The 16989-nt window shown below is 39.5% G+C and overlaps 1 protein-coding gene across 4 annotated transcripts in view; it reads right to left on the reverse strand.

The window, feature by feature from the left end:
- LOC139471318 (zwei Ig domain protein zig-8-like) overlaps window positions 1–16989 on the reverse strand; it is a 122868-nt gene that overhangs the window by 83624 nt on the left and 22255 nt on the right. The window contains exons 2-3 of one of the 4 annotated variants that reach the window (XM_071253637.1): window positions 11513–11581; window positions 8623–8691 (exon numbers count right to left, since the gene is read on the reverse strand). The exons of 2 other annotated variants lie outside the window; for them this stretch is intronic. The gene's annotated coding sequence lies outside the window, so the exon portion shown is untranslated. The remainder of the gene's footprint in view (window positions 1–8622; window positions 8692–11512; window positions 11582–16989) is intronic. One more of the 4 variants, XM_071253647.1, reaches the window with a different exon arrangement.

Genomic DNA, 16989 nt, shown 5'->3' on the forward strand with positions numbered 1-16989 from the left:
AACAGATTGGGAGGCACCAAGAACATTGGGGAGTCGGATAACGTGGTACTTGGGATGCAAGCGTGACATATATAAAACGAGATCAGCAAATTTGCCATGATTTTCCTCAATCTTGTCAATCACATCAGTGTCAAAAGGGACAGTAAATTCAATTATATAAATGATTTCATTGGATTTATCACAAAGGACAAGATCAGGTTTGTTGGCCTGGATTGGTCTGAAGCTATATAAAAGCCTATTCTAAAGAATTTTGTATTTATCATTTTCCATGACGCCCTCTACATATTTTGCATCGTACCATGGATGGACCTTTGTGTCAAAACCACAAGCCACGCGAAGACGGTAACGAAATAATCGAGCCACTCCACCATGCCGCCTAAGACACTGTGCTTGTGCCAAAGATGGGCATCCACTGACAATGTGTAAGACAGTCTCATAAATTAATTACATAATCTACATTTAATATTTACATTTTGATGCAAAATCACACATTGACGGTTTCGAGTGGGAAGTGACTGGTCCTGAGCAGCAAACAGAAAACCTTCAGTTTCACTTGTCAGACCAGCCGACTTCATCTGTGGGGTTGCTTTCCTTCTCAACACACTGCACATAAACTGCCTCTCCCTGAAAAACTGGGTCTGGGCCGATTTGATATGGCACTTCGCTTGGTTGACACTCATTTTCGTACCGCCCAGCAGTACAGAACCAACAAAATCAACATTGACATAAACAGGTCATACAAAAAGGAGTATGCAAAAAATCCCTATTAAAGCGTAATTACAACTATGTTTAGTAGTTTTGCCATGTCAGTCTTGTTGTTTAACTTCCCGTAATACGCCTTTATGTGATATACACCATAAAGCCATACTTATTTGTTTGGGCATCATCTGAAGAATTAAAGTTGCATGAAATTATAGTATCCATATAGTTTAACTTTATTCGTATCCCGTTATGCCATTTCTTATATTTCCAACATATTCTCAAAATGTATTCTATAAATATCGTTTCTTTCAACTACACTAAGTCTATATCATCCAAACCTTCTATTTGTAAAAGATCTGGTTTATAAAGCTGTTTGTAAACTTAAGAAGGACCTATTATTCGAACAGTATCGCTTTCAGTTAAACTATTCTACACGTGTTCCGTTTGAATGCTTATATCCTTCTGTAAATGTGACAAAATCTAATTGTGTGTACCAATTCCCCGTATCTATACAATCATTTATACAAAGTGTCCCGTGTGTGTTGTAGATTCCTCACATACACTATATACCTAAGCAAGACGCATGTATAAATAATATTCTGCCTTCAGCACTTTAGAATATATAACATAAAACACTAAGCTCAACCCATTACAAGTTGATAAATCATTTTATATTTAGCTTTGTGTCATAAACCTTGTGTAAGATAAAGACGTCTATGCCAGATTGGTGAAATTGCATCACCCTCGTCACCAGCCGTGAGATAAATACCAACAGTAAATAACTTCTTGTCACACAGAATACGTTACATTTTTGTACAGGTTTTCAAACACCCCATAAATAACGCAGACTACCTATATTTATACACCTATATTCAGATAATAGTAAAACTTCAAGTCATTCCACAGTTTAACTCCAGACTTCACCGCTAGATGCAATCCCCACGCGATAATACGACTGACAACTGCAGAGAGTTAAGTGCGTGACTCGAATATAGCAAGGTGAAACTGTAGCCAAATAAGATACGTATTTGTTTCCAAATGTTTTTCTCATCACCAGTCCGTAAAAATTGGATATCTCTCCCCGCCGACTAGAGAGGCTACACGTTTTTTGTGTGTTTTTCAACCCGAAATTAGAAGGATGATGTATTTATTTATCGTGTTGCTCTAAGTGTGAATTTATTAACATTCTTTTGTTGCTTAGCGACGGATCATGAACGAGAAGAACAGATACGAAATGCATGTAAAGAAAACAACACTGTTGTGATGACATTCATCGAACAATGATGCCGGCACGAACATAGTTTCCCATGTAAAGTAGAACAAGCAGCTACAGTCAGGTCTTAATGTCCTGAAATAACCTATCACCCAGGTCGTGTGGTATTGAGGGAACTTGTAAGGATTCACGGCTCCTTCCAGTCAGCAAAGCGACGGTTGCGTACAATAGTTTCAATACCCGTAGCTCTGGGGAACCCTAACATTCCTGTTTAGGGTTGGCTGTGTGTTATAAATCTATTGTATTTTAGTATGTCTCACATATATTAACTCAAGAAAGTTTTATATATATCTGTAGGTTTTACATACACACAAAGACAGACACAGGGTCACAAAGGCGCTCACACAAGTTGCCTCCTTATGTTATGTCAAAGTGTTCACTGCGAGATTGTCCAGAATGAATTTTATGATAGTACATTTGTTCATTTCACAACATACAACGGAAAATATAATCGGCTCTCACACTTTGTACACAGCTAGCAACAGATGAGCCCATTTCCTCTTGTAAATACGTCCCACCACCGACTATATCCTCCACAGTGTGGACAAACAGCGTGTGAATATTATCTCGACAGCATACCGTCTGGGCGTGTGCAGCACCCAACTTAATGCGTCGCCAGAAATGTTCGCACCATCGTCTCATGTGTCTAAAGTTTGGGCGGGCAGACAAAACTACCACCTTGCGCTGTTGACCTCAGAAGTCCAGTCGTACTGAGCAATAGACTGGCCAAGCTGTAGGGAGGAACGATATGGTGTACTCTCAAGGTGGAAACAGACAGACGTCTTGGGTCAATAGCACCACTCCACCAAAGTTGTTTCCGAGGACACTTGTAAGGATTCACACATACGATCCCATAGAGGTGGCCAATTAGTGAATAGACTAGGATATTTACAGCATTAGTAATTAATTAATCCGGCAATGTGTAAGTTAGGCAAGTGGCCAATGGACCATTGAAAGATCCCAGACATGGGAGTGGGAGATCTGTTGGGGCTGTAGAGTACCCAGGACGACTTAAATGAAATAGAGAGGGACAGCTACTTATACTCCAGGAAGCTTATAAGACAGCACTGGGTTGAGCCCGCTACTTAATTATACACAGACAAGGGCGGTCGGGTCAAATGTGAGCTCAAATTACTGTGTGAGTTCATTAACGTTCCCACTCAAGATGTGTTATACCTTAAGGCACCATTAGAGACGCAAACAGAACTCCGAACGTTCCTTCTTTAACGCAAGGAACAGCAAGATTCATAGTAGTTTTCCTTGTATCATCAGTTTTAGGGAGTTTTGTATTTACGCCCTCAAGCGCGGTAACCCCGAAATAGTTTAGTTTAGTTTCACCAGTTTTCTTCGTCCAAGTGAAAGTTTCGTGATAGGTTGTACAGCACAAACTAGATAAAAGATGTCTGCATCTACAAACCCGATAATCAAAATCATTGGATTGGTAAAGCTAATGAAAGCAAATTCTTCCACTGGACTCGGAGACGCAACTGACTACTGTCGATACACGAATATGTACAGCCTGACCTTGAACTTCAAGTTCCAGGCAAAACGCACCATTGGTTACAGCACATTTACATTAACGTGTAGTCTGCATTAGACATTCACATTTGTATGTATTCCACAGATGATGTCAGGGTTACACCTACTATGTCCCTACTCTCATGTAAACAGTGAATTGTGGACACTGGTCGTTGAAATTATTCTCGAACACCTGGTGTCATGACTGATTTTCGGTGATCCATTCGTATCATTTTCACCACAATTTTACCCTTTGCGTCCAATGGAATATGTTTCGGAGGGTAATCTAGACTGGTTATTCGGTGCTGACGTTTCATATGTATGTACAATTGTTGCACCAGCGACTGATAAAAAGGGTTGTCATACCATAACTCGAACCTTAAGTCGTTTAGTTCTACAAGGAAAGCTCCAATACATATGGGAGCTCCGCATAACCTACCCCGTGTTTCTACATCCGCTTGGACGCCACGGCAGCGGTCTACAATGTCAGCCTACAATACTAACCTCTGAAAGACCCCTGTACCCATCATTATGTCTGACAATGCTCTCAGTCCAGATACAATTTGATTCGCAAGTGATAGCCTTAGCAAATTAAGTGTGATATCGAATGACCATTCAATCTCTGCCGTCTATCAAAACGATATTCCGAGGCAGTATCAGTTCAGATTGGCAGTATCCATTTGTCCAGTTGTGGTACCATACACGTCTAACGTGCACTGACCGACTCCAATGAATGAATTATGTATGGTGTCACTATTCGTAAACTGTAATCAGGAAGAATGCGTCTACAACTTACAGCCATAAATCGCATTAATCCGTGGTCATCTGACTAGTATGTGAGACAGGACACTCGGCGGACTAGTCGGGCAAGGCCATTGCCAGTCATGGAACCATATTTGCTCTTTTCAGCTATAATAAGGTCTCATTGTAGATGAGGTACAATGACAGGAATTATTTGCATGATGAGTTAGTTATTAAGTAAATGTTCTATTTGCAAGTATTTTGCAATTGATATTGGCGGGTAGACAGACAAACAAGTACACTGAAAGCGTGCAATCACAAGACCAGAAGGAGGACATATTCATATAGTACTCTGCATGTCTACAGTATGCCCATCTAATGATGTAATGATACGGTTTTCTGTCACTTAAACCACTTTTAACTGAACGCATTCAGTAAAGAATAAAGGTATTCCTGCAGCATTAACTAGGGTCAGCTGTAGGGCATCGGAGTCATTTGAAGAACTCATGTCGCATACTTAAGTACAGGCAGATGAAATAACCTCGGTAGATCCAATGATTTACGAGTCCACTTACGCAAAAATGCACTCCAATCACAAAACAATCCAATTTAACCAGAAACAAATGCCTCTCTGATCTCATGTCATTAAACTATCTTTTTCCTCTGACAGCACCGATTGCGCTGCCACTCTCCAACGACGTCGCTTGTTGCGGCATCGTCGTGGAGGGTAGAGACAAACTGCCCCTGCATGATGGACTTAGAATGTCTTGGACGTCATTGAAACCGGGGTTAAAACAAATTGCCAGCTGACAAAAAATTAGAAAATAGAAAACAACGCAAGGCATATTACGTCCAACTGTCTTAACAAACGATCAATGAAGTTGTTATTGTTTGTTGGAGTTAAGTCTTGTTTTGATTCAAGAGGGAAAGGGAAACTGACGTTTACGAAGACGTGCCCCGGAATGAAGAAACTCAATCCGTTAGTGGGCAGAAACTGAAGCTGAAGACTACTTTACCACCACTTCTTTATCTCAGATTGATCTCATTGCTGTGTTGGAGGCTGGCGAGGTATCGCGTCAGTTTCCGCCCATTTAATCACAGTTCCAACCCTCGATTTCTCCAGTTCATGAGAATGCAGTTATTGTTTTATCATGAACATGACATAGACCAAACATCAACACTCTAAATATAACAGCCATCAGACCAGTCACCCAAGCAGTTATTTCAGATTGTATTAATGGATACGCTGATGCACTTCATCATGGAGGAAGTTTGTGACATGTAATCGCTGCTGTGTAATATTCCTACGGTATCAATTTATTAAACATATAAATGTGACATCTTGAACGTTAAAGACAAAAACGTATTCCTACAGGAGGATATATAATGTGTTTATACATCTTTACACACGTGGTTCCCCTAAAGCATGCCCTACCAAATAGGTTCAGGATATTTAAATGAAAGTGAAAGACACCGTACACATAGCACGACTCAGTGGATTGTGATGTACTCCGTTCTCAACAGTACTTCATTATATCACGGCGCTTACGCTTAATGGTAGACTAACACTTAGGCAATGAAAACATGTCTTTAACATATGTTTTTAATTCTTCGAGAGAACCTTTCCTCTTCTGCTGTTTTCATATGTGGAATAAAGCAAACTAGATTTGGTTAGTTTGATCTAGGCTTGCCTAGGCTTTCAATAAAAAAAATACCTCATGGTGCAGAACTAGCTTTATGGTTCAGAGGCGTTTACAAGTTGGGTGAACCCAGAGTGATGCAGAAACGTTTACATGTTGGGTGAACCCAGAGTGATTCAGAAACGTTTACATGTTGGGTGAACCCAGAGTGATTCAGAAACGTTTACAAGTTGGGTAAACCCAGAGTGATTCAGAAACGTTTACAAGTTGGGTGAACCCAGAGTGATTCAGAAATGTTTACATGTTGGGTGAACCCGGAGTGATTGAGAAACGTTTACTAGTTGGGTGAACCCAGAGTGATTCAGAAACGTTTACTAGTTGGGTGAACCAAGAGTGATTCAGAGGTGTTTACTAGTTGGGTGAACCCAGAGTGATTCAGAAACCTTTACAAGTTGGGTGAACCCAGAGTGATTCAGAATTGTTTACATGTTGGGTGAACCCGGAGTGATTCAGAAACGTTTACTAGTTGGGTGAACCCAGAGTGATTCAGAAACGTTTACTAGTTGGGTGAACCAAGAGTGATTCAGAGGTGTTTACTAGTTGGGTGAACCCAGAGTGATTCAGAAACGTTTACTAGTTGGGTGAACCCAGAGTGATTCAGAGGTTTTTACTAGTTGGGTGAAACGGGAGTGATTCCGAAACGTTTACTCGTTGGGTGAACCCAGAGTGATTCCGAAACGTTTACAAGTTGGGTGAACCCAGAGTGATTGAGAAAAGTTTACAAGTTGGGTGAACCCAGAGTGATTCAGAAACGTTTACAAGTTGGGTGAACCCAGAGTGATTCAGAAACGTTTACAAGTTGGGTGAACCCAGAGTGATTCAGAAATGTTTACATGTTGGGTGAACCCAGAGTGATTCAGAAACGTTTACTAGTTGGGTGAACCCAGAGTGATTCAGAAACGTTTACAAGTTGGGTGAACCCAGAGTGATTCAGAAAAGTTTACAAGTTGGGTGAACCCAGACTGATTCAGAAATGTTTACAAGTTGGGTGAACCCAGAGGGATTCAGAAACGTTTACAAGTTGGGTGAACCCAGAGTGATTGAGAAAAGTTTACAAGTTTGGAGAACCCAGAGTGATTCAGAAATGTTTACAAGTTGGGTGAACCCAGAGTGATTCAGAAACGTTTACAAGTTGGGTGAACCCAGAGTGATTCAGAAACGTTTACAAGTTGGGTGAACCCAGAGTGATTCAGAAACGTTTACAAGTTGGGTGAACCCGGAGTGATTGAGAAACGTTTACTAGTTGGGTGAAACCCACGGGGATGGTTATGGTGCTGACAAGCGGTGAGGGCGAATCTGGAACTCGAACACGCGATAACAGAACGCCGTGGAACAAGTGTGTCATGTAGTATATATTCAGTACAAGGAAATAAATCAATTCGCTATTCGTTCTACATGCAGGTTTGTATTGTCATCTTAACCTACGAGCCAGCCGGAATGCAAATATGTGAAGCCCTTTGTTTTTTGTCTTTTTAAAATGAATTAGATTTCTTCTGCTATGAGTCTCCCAAACTTAATTACACATAAAATAATGCTTTGGCATCCTTCACACAATACATAAATAGTTCCTCTTCATCAGTTATATTTCCATAACTTCATATTCGGGCGTTTTGAAGCTGAAAAACACATTTATTCAGTGGAAATCTGACATTAGACATACGTCTTATGTACGAACCAGTTTCCCATTTTGACAGGAGATACCGTATTATTTATATATATACATGCTATTCTCAGACCAGACATTTATTTTTGGGGGCAATTCAATTTCGTGGACTAAAAGCTATAATGTTTTGTGTTATTAAATCTGGACGATCTGACCACAGTAATGATAACTGGTAATTTCATATTTGCTAATCTGAATTATTAGTAACCAGGAACGAAACATTTGGACTCAGTGAGTGAGTATGGTTCTCCGCCGCTGTTAGCAAATTTCCAGCAATATCACGGCGGGGGGGGACACAAGACATGGGCTTCACACACGTACACACTGTACACACGTCGGGAATCGAACCCGGGCCTTTGGCGTGACGAGCGAACGCTTTTACCACTAGGCTACCCGATGTGGATTCAAGCATATGTTAAGACTTAAGCACATACGTTCGTATGCCATGGGGTTGATCATCTCAATGTTATTGATAACAATATTCCGGGAACTGTTCCTGTATGGCAGACTGTTTCTGTCATCTGCCGCGTTTATAATTAGAACGATGTAGTTACCCAACCTGTTTCTCTGTTTTCAATACAACTTCGGGCTACGAAAATGTTGACATACGATTCTATCATCTAACTGTGCTTACGCACAGAAAGGTTAACCATATACATAATCCTTCATCACCTGATTCCACTATATATGTTCTTTGCAATAGTCGAAATTACCGAATAATAGCTGCGTACACGCATAGCATTTTTAAAACCTGCAGGCATGTGCCAAGTCTTCATCAATCAGTTAGTGTGCTCTTGTAAGGTCAAACAATAAACTGACTCGAGCTTCATGTACATTCCAAAGAACAATTAATCCACAAAAATATCGTCTTTTGTTACCGCTTACCCAGATTATGGTTGGCTATCTTGTTACTTAAATGAATCGTCATATCAGGTAATATCTGAGTACATGATATAATATGTTTCCTTATGCAGCAAGTGGATCGTATTTTAAATCGATACTTATACATATATCAGAACACTTACCTCAGTAGCACACTCTGAGGTGAATCCCGACCATCGTTCCAGTCACCCACAGCCAAACTAACTGCCAAGCTAGAAATAACATGAGCGTCATTTTTATGTTAATTGACACAATTGTTTTTGCAGTTGAATCACGTAATTATATAAGCGCTGTGATATGGCCATCAACGTAGTCAGTGAGAGCTGAAAAAGCTTAAATGGCAGGAATTCGATTTACAGTGTATCCCGAAGTGCCAATATTCAATTTAGCAATCATGACGCAAAAAAACAGTTCGCTCATGCTTTTCGTGTAACTGTAGACACTGAAGTGGCGCTGTTTTGTTTTCCGACAAAGGATGCGGCAAAATATGGATCCATTTCTATTTGGAAGAATAGACATTGTACAGTCGATGGAAATAATATCAAATTGAACAAACACTAAAAACATCAAAGGCGATTAATTACGACATAATGTTTGCACGGATCTTGACCACAATGCTGACGTTGTGATTTATGGCGCATTGGCTTCGAACACAATCGGAATGACTAAGTCTTTAGGCATGGTGTTAATGAAATGGGCCCATGCCTTCGGCGTCCATTATGGCGTGCCTAAAACCCACACAGTACATTACATTTGGAAGATGATTCGTAGTCCCACTGCCGGTCGGCTGCCGTTGTCATGTTTACATGGGATATTCTGTTTATCTTGCACCAACACATAATATTATATTTCAAACCAACGAAGATCAATGACGAATGCTCACTTGCAACGTTTTCAAACGGTTGAAACCTGAATCTATTTCTTACAAGACATAATGGATGTAATTACCTTGGACTCATGTATATGTCATGATCAAGTGTAGGTACGACAGTTATACATAAATCATGAAGTGATTCATTTAGGTGATTAGTCATTAAAACGTCACAGCCAGCAGTGAGGAATTCCATCCTTTATAAGTTCCATGCTAAGATATCTTCAAATATTGCTGTCTCCGTCTAAGTCCCCCAACTAACTGGTGGGTGTAATCTGTGAACGTCGGTGATACAATGTGGCCCCGAGCATAAGGCTGTGGTATGAACTCCCTTGATCACTGCTGGTGGCAGGATATCAGCGACTGAAGGACAAGACGGGATCCACGCGACCGTCTGATACGCCATGACTGATGATCATGCCACACAGTCAGAACACGATGCGAAAACGATTCAGCATCTTCGTACAAGCTTCTTCCGTAGGTACCCTCCCTATTTATAACGTAGGTACCCTCCCTATTGATGCCCTAGGTACCCTCCCTATTGATGCCCTAGGTACCCTCCCTATTGATACCGTAGGTACCCTCCCTATTGATTCCGTTGTTACCCTCTCTATTGATGTCCTAGGTACCCTCCTCATTGATACCGTTGGTACCCTCCCTATTGATACCGTTGGTACCATCCTCATTGATACCATCGGTACCTTCCCTATTGATTCCGTTCTTACCCTCTCTATTGATGTCCTAGGTACCCTCCTCATTGATACCGTAGGTACCCTCCCTATTGATACCGTAGGTACCATCCTCATTGATACCGTCGGTACCTTCCCTATTGATTCCGTTGTTACCCTCTCTATTGATGCCCTAGGTACCCTCCTCATTGATTCCGTTGTTACCCTCTCTATTGATGCCCTAGGTACCCTCCTCATTGATACCGTTGTTACCCTCCCTATTGATGCCCTAGGTACCCTCTTCATTGATACCTTAGGTATCCTCCTTATTGCTGCACTAGGTACCTCCCTATTGCTGCACTAGGTACCTCCCTATTGATGCTCTAGGTACCCTCCCCATCGCAACTAGGTACACTTCCCTTTGATACGAAATGGACTTCAACATTGTACCCATGTGGAGAATCAAACCCGGGTATTCTGTGTGACGAGCGAACGCTTTAACCTCTAGGCTACCCCACCGCCCCTGCTCCAGAAAGACGTCCGTGTCCCGCACAGATGAACATGCATACAAAGCCCTGTTGCCTACATGCATGGGGTTGTCACCTCGCTTGCTAAATATCATCGGTAGCCAACAAGAAACATGACATACTTAATTATTGACAGCTGGTGTCAGATATTTATTTACATTATCACTTGATCACAACGAGTCGTAATGATTATGAAAGCAAATGTTTCTAATAAATCAATTTCCACTTTATCTTGTTTCATGTAGTTCGTAAACTGTTCTCTCTGACAAGGAATCTACATTAATATACATCCAGTTAATTTCAACAGTACATGTATCGGGGGTGTTCCGACAGACAGGATCCACTTCAATTATTGGTATCTCAATTTCTAGATATGCGTTTACAAGTATATTCATATTTATAACTACGAGATTCCTGCGTGTGCGACAGCTGTCCATGTACTATTGAAAAGCATTTAATGAAAAGTTGTCAGGGAATTATGACTTGTCTTGCAATGATCAGTTGTTAAGGAATTATGGCTTGTTTTGCAATGGTCAGTTGTCAATTAATTATGACTTGTCTTTCAATGATCAGTTGTCAAGGAATTATGACTTGTCTTGTATTGGTCATTTTGCAAGGAATTATGACTTGTCTTGCATTGGTCAGTTTGCAAGGAATTATGACTTGTCTTTAATTGGTCAGTTGTCAAGGAATTATGACTTGTCTTGTAATGGTCAGTTGTCAAGGAATTATGACTTGTCTTGTAATGGTCAGTTGTCAAGGAATTATGACCTGTCTTGTAATGGTCAGTTGTCAAGGAATTATGACCTGTCTTGTAATGGTCAGTTGTCAAGGAATTATGACTTGTCTTGTTATGGCCTTGTGTTAATGATGACTGTCTGTGTCTACACACTTGCTTGTATTTGTAAATGCTAACCGTCATTATCGAAGAATTATGCTCAAGCCTTGTCGGATGTTGGTTACATACCTTAAGCTCATCAATATGAAGTACCTTTTCACTTTCACTGTCACAAGTAACCACAAATGAACGCAATATCTGTAAGTAGACAATGTCCAAAGGATAATTAACTAGGAAATACATTTTATTAAACGGTTGACAAGAACTGGTACTGAAAACAATACGGTTTTTTTCTAATATTACCAGGCACGAAAAGAAACATGTATATGGTTTCATCATATGCCCAGTTTCATTGGTGATTGCAGAGTTTTTATTTCAGTAGAAAGGCGTTTGACCCACGTACAAATATGTCATTAAAATATAATATGAATGCGACAGCATGTGACGGATGACATGTACAAGTTAATAAACTATATTACAGTAACAATGCATTCCTTCTAGCTAAAGCCTCCTTTACACAATTACAACATCAGCAGATAAAACTTTGTTGGAGGCATGATAAACGGGAGTTGTATTTACATACATCTGGGTATTTAACATAATATTGTCTTAAAATATAAAAGCATTGACATATTAAGAAAAAGTGAAATTCATCTTCTACTAATTGCATAATACATAACAGTCTTGTTCTTTTGTCAGTTATATATCGCCTACCTACGTTAAGCATTAGAATGTCCCAGATTTCAGATGCATAAAACAAAATAGGCTTTATCGGAGTTTCAATTATCCTGAAGAAGACTGACATTTTTTTATATTGTAAATTGGTGATTAGTGTATATTGAGGCTTATCGTCGTTACCCAGATTCCGGTTGTGATATTAAAAAAACGTACAACGATATCTCGTCTATATCAGAACTAATAACGGTAGTTGGCTATGTAGGTGATTAAAGCTCAATGTGTACTGTAGTCTGCCATACTGCCACTATATGGGATCGAGAAGTACTACCGCCTAGAAAACATGACTCACTACACTTCCCACTACTATTTTCTATTAAATATATAATTTACAAAGTCAGTAAAGACACGTGCCGTGATCAAATACACGGCTTAAGTATCCTATTATCTTCATTACCGGGTCACTAGCCTCGTTTTACTTCGGGCATGGAGGTATTTTCATAAGTGTAAAGAAGCAGAATAGGTGCTATTGATGCTGGTGAGCTTGTCTCAAGTTACATCTATAGTTAATGATCCTGCTGTGGGCCAATTACACCACGGCCATATGGGCTCGATCAGAAACGTGGGATAACTTACAAACTGCAGATCACATACCGTGGATGCTAAATGCTAAAATCGTAAATTTACCTTGTTAGTTTAAAGTGTTTAAAATTACCATGTCGGAAACGTTTTGCTAATAACGTTCCATTGAAGGCGGTCTTGAACGATAATAAGATATGTTAAAGGTGTAAAAGTTTGTCAATGTTCCATAATGTTCATTAAAGAGTATAAATCTCGTTCACTTATAACTTATGTACCAGAAAACCCAAGCGAGTGGCAAAGGCAGTGGATATGGAGATGACTTAAAAGGTAAATAAAACATTCTATGCTCATTCATAATGCTGATGAACAGCACACCAGGGTCTGTTCTTACGCATTTGTACAAGAACACCACTTGCAAACACTGATTGCTTATTATCTACTCAGTACAATCTAAACATCCTGCTATACAAACGTTACCACGATGGATATTAATTCAATCTGAAGAGACTACAGGTGGTAGAGAATTCGAGAATATTAGTTATTGTGTCAAGTGACAGTTACTCCGTAAAGAAGCGTGGTAATAAATGCATATCTCTCGTGATTTATCGACCACTTCGCGCTTATTCAGATTGGATGAGTTACTACACAAAACGATTAGCTGTCAGTGAAGGATAATTGTCTCTTTTATCTCCCCACTAGGAAGCTGGTTTTGCCTCCTAAAGTGCTAAGAAGACTTGTAGAGAGCGAACAACTATCTCGCCCTGTGCCAATAGCTTAGATGTTTCAACCTCACGTTTGATTTTGTTTTTCTTTCTAATACTATCGATTCGTGATTTAGAGGCTGTCACGGGTTTGACAAGAGATATTAAAACTTTAACGAGACATGGAAATGTATAGTGGAGTTGTATTTCAAAGGAAACTTGAAATATCATGAGAGTTTTACGAAACAAAGAATGTCTTTTGCACAAAGAACTGCTTTCAAATGCACCACAAACATTGTGTTTATTGCTGACGGAGCATAAATATCACTATTAATATCCGGGGTTTTCAATCACAACCATAAAACGTAGACTGAATATACATCGGTCAACCTAGGTCTCAAGAGGAACATAAATCAGATTCGTATTATTTACGTTTCACGAGTGATGGAAGTGTGACAGCTAATCAGTTGAAACAAAAAGTTGCCTGTGTAGCCACACACAGATATTGACACAATGGTGACCTACGAGACAGATACTTCACACATGACGTCACTTTGGAATGAAATTTCGTCGTCATAGAATGAATGACGTAATCTCTCTGTTGAAGTACAAGCCATTCAGTTAGATGAGGCTTGATGTCGATAGTTTTCAATACGACGTTACTAACGTAGAACATAATGAGTTCAATATTCGTCCTCTTGAATTATATAATATGTGTCATTTTATTCGTGTCTATGATATTCATTTGAATTGCTTTCAATCTACACACTGAAAAGAGAACTCACATTTATAACAGGATGTTGGAAACTAGCTATATTGTAAATAAACCAATTACATCCAAGGTGGATTTACTGTTAATCAATTATTCATTAGTGTCTCTTTGGAATTGGTAGATCCAGCAACAGAAGTCATTGAACGTAATTGGTGTTTCTTCTGAAGATGTTTTTAGTTTGACAGGTACATCTCAAGTGTGTAAGTCACAACAAATGAAATATGTTTTTGTCATGCAAAGCTTTTAAACACCTTTCTGTAATCTTTTTTCAAGATATATTGAATGTGTGAGTACAGCTGTACATGCAAATACTATCACTGCACTCCATCCTTGGGCCCATTAGTCAATCCTGCACAACAGGTGCCCAGCAAACATGACGGATTTTCGACAACCATGCCTATTACCTGCCCTGTTCTTCTCTATTTGAAATTCGGCTAATAGTAATGCTTGTATAACATATTCTCAAGGCTTGGGCAGCCAGAGAGATAGCGTCATATTTTCATACTGTTACAAGCACATTTTACGTGAAAGCTTTTCGAGTTCTTTTTCGGATTTTAATCAAACTTTCGTTGTTACTATTGCCATCAGATGAACATCAGATTTGCCTTTGCATGTGTTCGTGACTTGTGCCATCGGTGGGCCAGGATACGCTCTCCTTTTTGCGAACACTTGGTACCATCACTACTTGCATTTTTTTATAGTGAGTCATACATACACGCATACTACACAGTCGGAATAGTATAATGGATCTAATTCTAATAGATTGTATGGAATTTTGGAAAGGGTTTTCTGGCTAAAATGTATTGAAATTGAAACAACGCCACCAAGCGGGATATATTTAGACAGGATGGACCTTTAAAGGCGCATTTCCATGTTACGCAGTAGTGATCATTAAAAATAATTGTGTTTGCATTAAAACCAACATACATTGTTAAAACAATGATGCGTTAAAAATAGAGCCAGAGACATGCATGCAATGACTCAATTTCAAGCGGGGACATAAGATATCATCCGGTAGTGCTCTTGTGATAAGAAAGGCTCTCCAGACACTTTGTCCTTGGGTTACCAGTCGAAGAAATATTGTCAGATGCGGATTATGTTAACATTTAGATTTTGGTTTGGAACCCGGAAAGTCACAAGGGACGATTATCTGTCAAGACTTCGTCTGACACGCATTACTTGATACGAACTAATTCCAACAAGCATCGAAAAAACAATAACAGATGAACTTGGTTTTATTGGACAACATTAACTCATGCAGGCCAAATTGAAATACATTAAACCATCGAAGAACTTTATAGGTTAGGAAGTGTCATCAACAACATTTCCCCTTGTTAGGTTGAAGCCAAACTTTGAAAACATAGTGGGAAAAAGTAGGAACGCAGATTAGAAGTTCGGTCTCCAACAATCCAGAGAAACAGACTCCAGATACAACAGGAAGTAGAACACATAAAAGCGAAAATACTCTTTCCATAATCATCAGAAATCTAAAAAAGAATCCATTGTGCAATGCCGACTATATCACAAGGATATGTTTGTGAATCACTATCAAATGGTGATGGCATCAGGTGTTCGCGTAAAGGGGAGCGTATCCTGACACACCAGTGGCATTCGTCAAAGGCAAGTAAATTGTTCACATAAAAGCTCACGGGACACATTTTTAAGTGAAAATAAGGAATTGCATCGTACAGCATTTTTGTAACTGATGTTTCAAAATTGGAAATGTCCTCCACATGTCTGCGTAAAAAAGCTTTGGAAGCGTCACGAATGCCCTGAATATTCTAACCATGATCAAACAACTTTTGAGCGCTTTGAAATCTTCGTAGAAAGAGTATTTTGTACCTCAAAAGTTTAGAATATTGCTCGACATAAACGGGAAAATGTATATTGGGAAGTTGACGTCATTTTTTCATGTTACGTGTGGATAGTTTTTGTTTCACTGGTCTCTTCTAATTCCAAATCAGGATGCTACATAAGTGAAAGGGAAGTGATTATTTGACCATGACCTGAAAGTCATCAGATGCACTGGTATGCCTGAGGTTCCAGTTGAACGTCTTGGCCAAATGTCCTTTGTTTTGACATGTGAATCTGTGCAAAAAATTCCAATTTATATGCATAAACAAACAACTGGAAGTGAGGCATAATTAGTGTCCAAGGGGAAGACTACTTCATGTCTGAATGTCTTATCCCTACATTTCAGATAGATGTCATCTATGAGGAAGTCCAGCATTTTACATATTATTTTCTCAGAAATTGCAGATGACATTTGCGTTCATTTGTCACAAAGTGTCGGGAACCTATTAAGATGAAGAAGCAACTACATCTATGATCGCCACGTTTGTAACACATGCCTCATGGATCAGGGAATGAAGTTTGTTGTGGCATAATTGAACACTGAATATTCTAGGAAGAGTAATTCGGCATTTGTAACCTACGTTAATACCATTATTTGAAACTGCCCACGACTGACAAACATGTACTTTCCTATAAATATTAACGTTGGATGTTTTGATTAGAGCATACTTTTGTGATTAGGAACCTCTTATAGACTAATCAGATTCGAACATTCCCAAACGTCATGGTGGACGATTGGTTATCGTTATTTGGAACGAACACGTTATTACCAACACAAACTACATTTGGCCAATCTGCCCGGGGAGAAGTGCCTGCCTGTGCTTGTGCTGCTATCTGGAACGGATCTCTTGGTCCCACGAGAAGGTTTATGTATTGGCAATACATTTACTCAACATCATTCGTGAAGCTTTGTGTTGATATATCAGATTTTTCGCGCAGACAATTATTCTTCATTTTTCATATTTTGCTAAAAGATGTGTTTCAAGACATTGAAATTGGTCGATTCATTAGTTCAAAGCCTA

Source organism: Haliotis cracherodii, unplaced genomic scaffold (assembly GCF_022045235.1).
Source record: "Haliotis cracherodii isolate W230 unplaced genomic scaffold, xgHalCrac1.p SCAF_1, whole genome shotgun sequence".
In the NCBI taxonomy this organism is placed as follows: Eukaryota; Metazoa; Mollusca; class Gastropoda; order Lepetellida; family Haliotidae; genus Haliotis; species Haliotis cracherodii.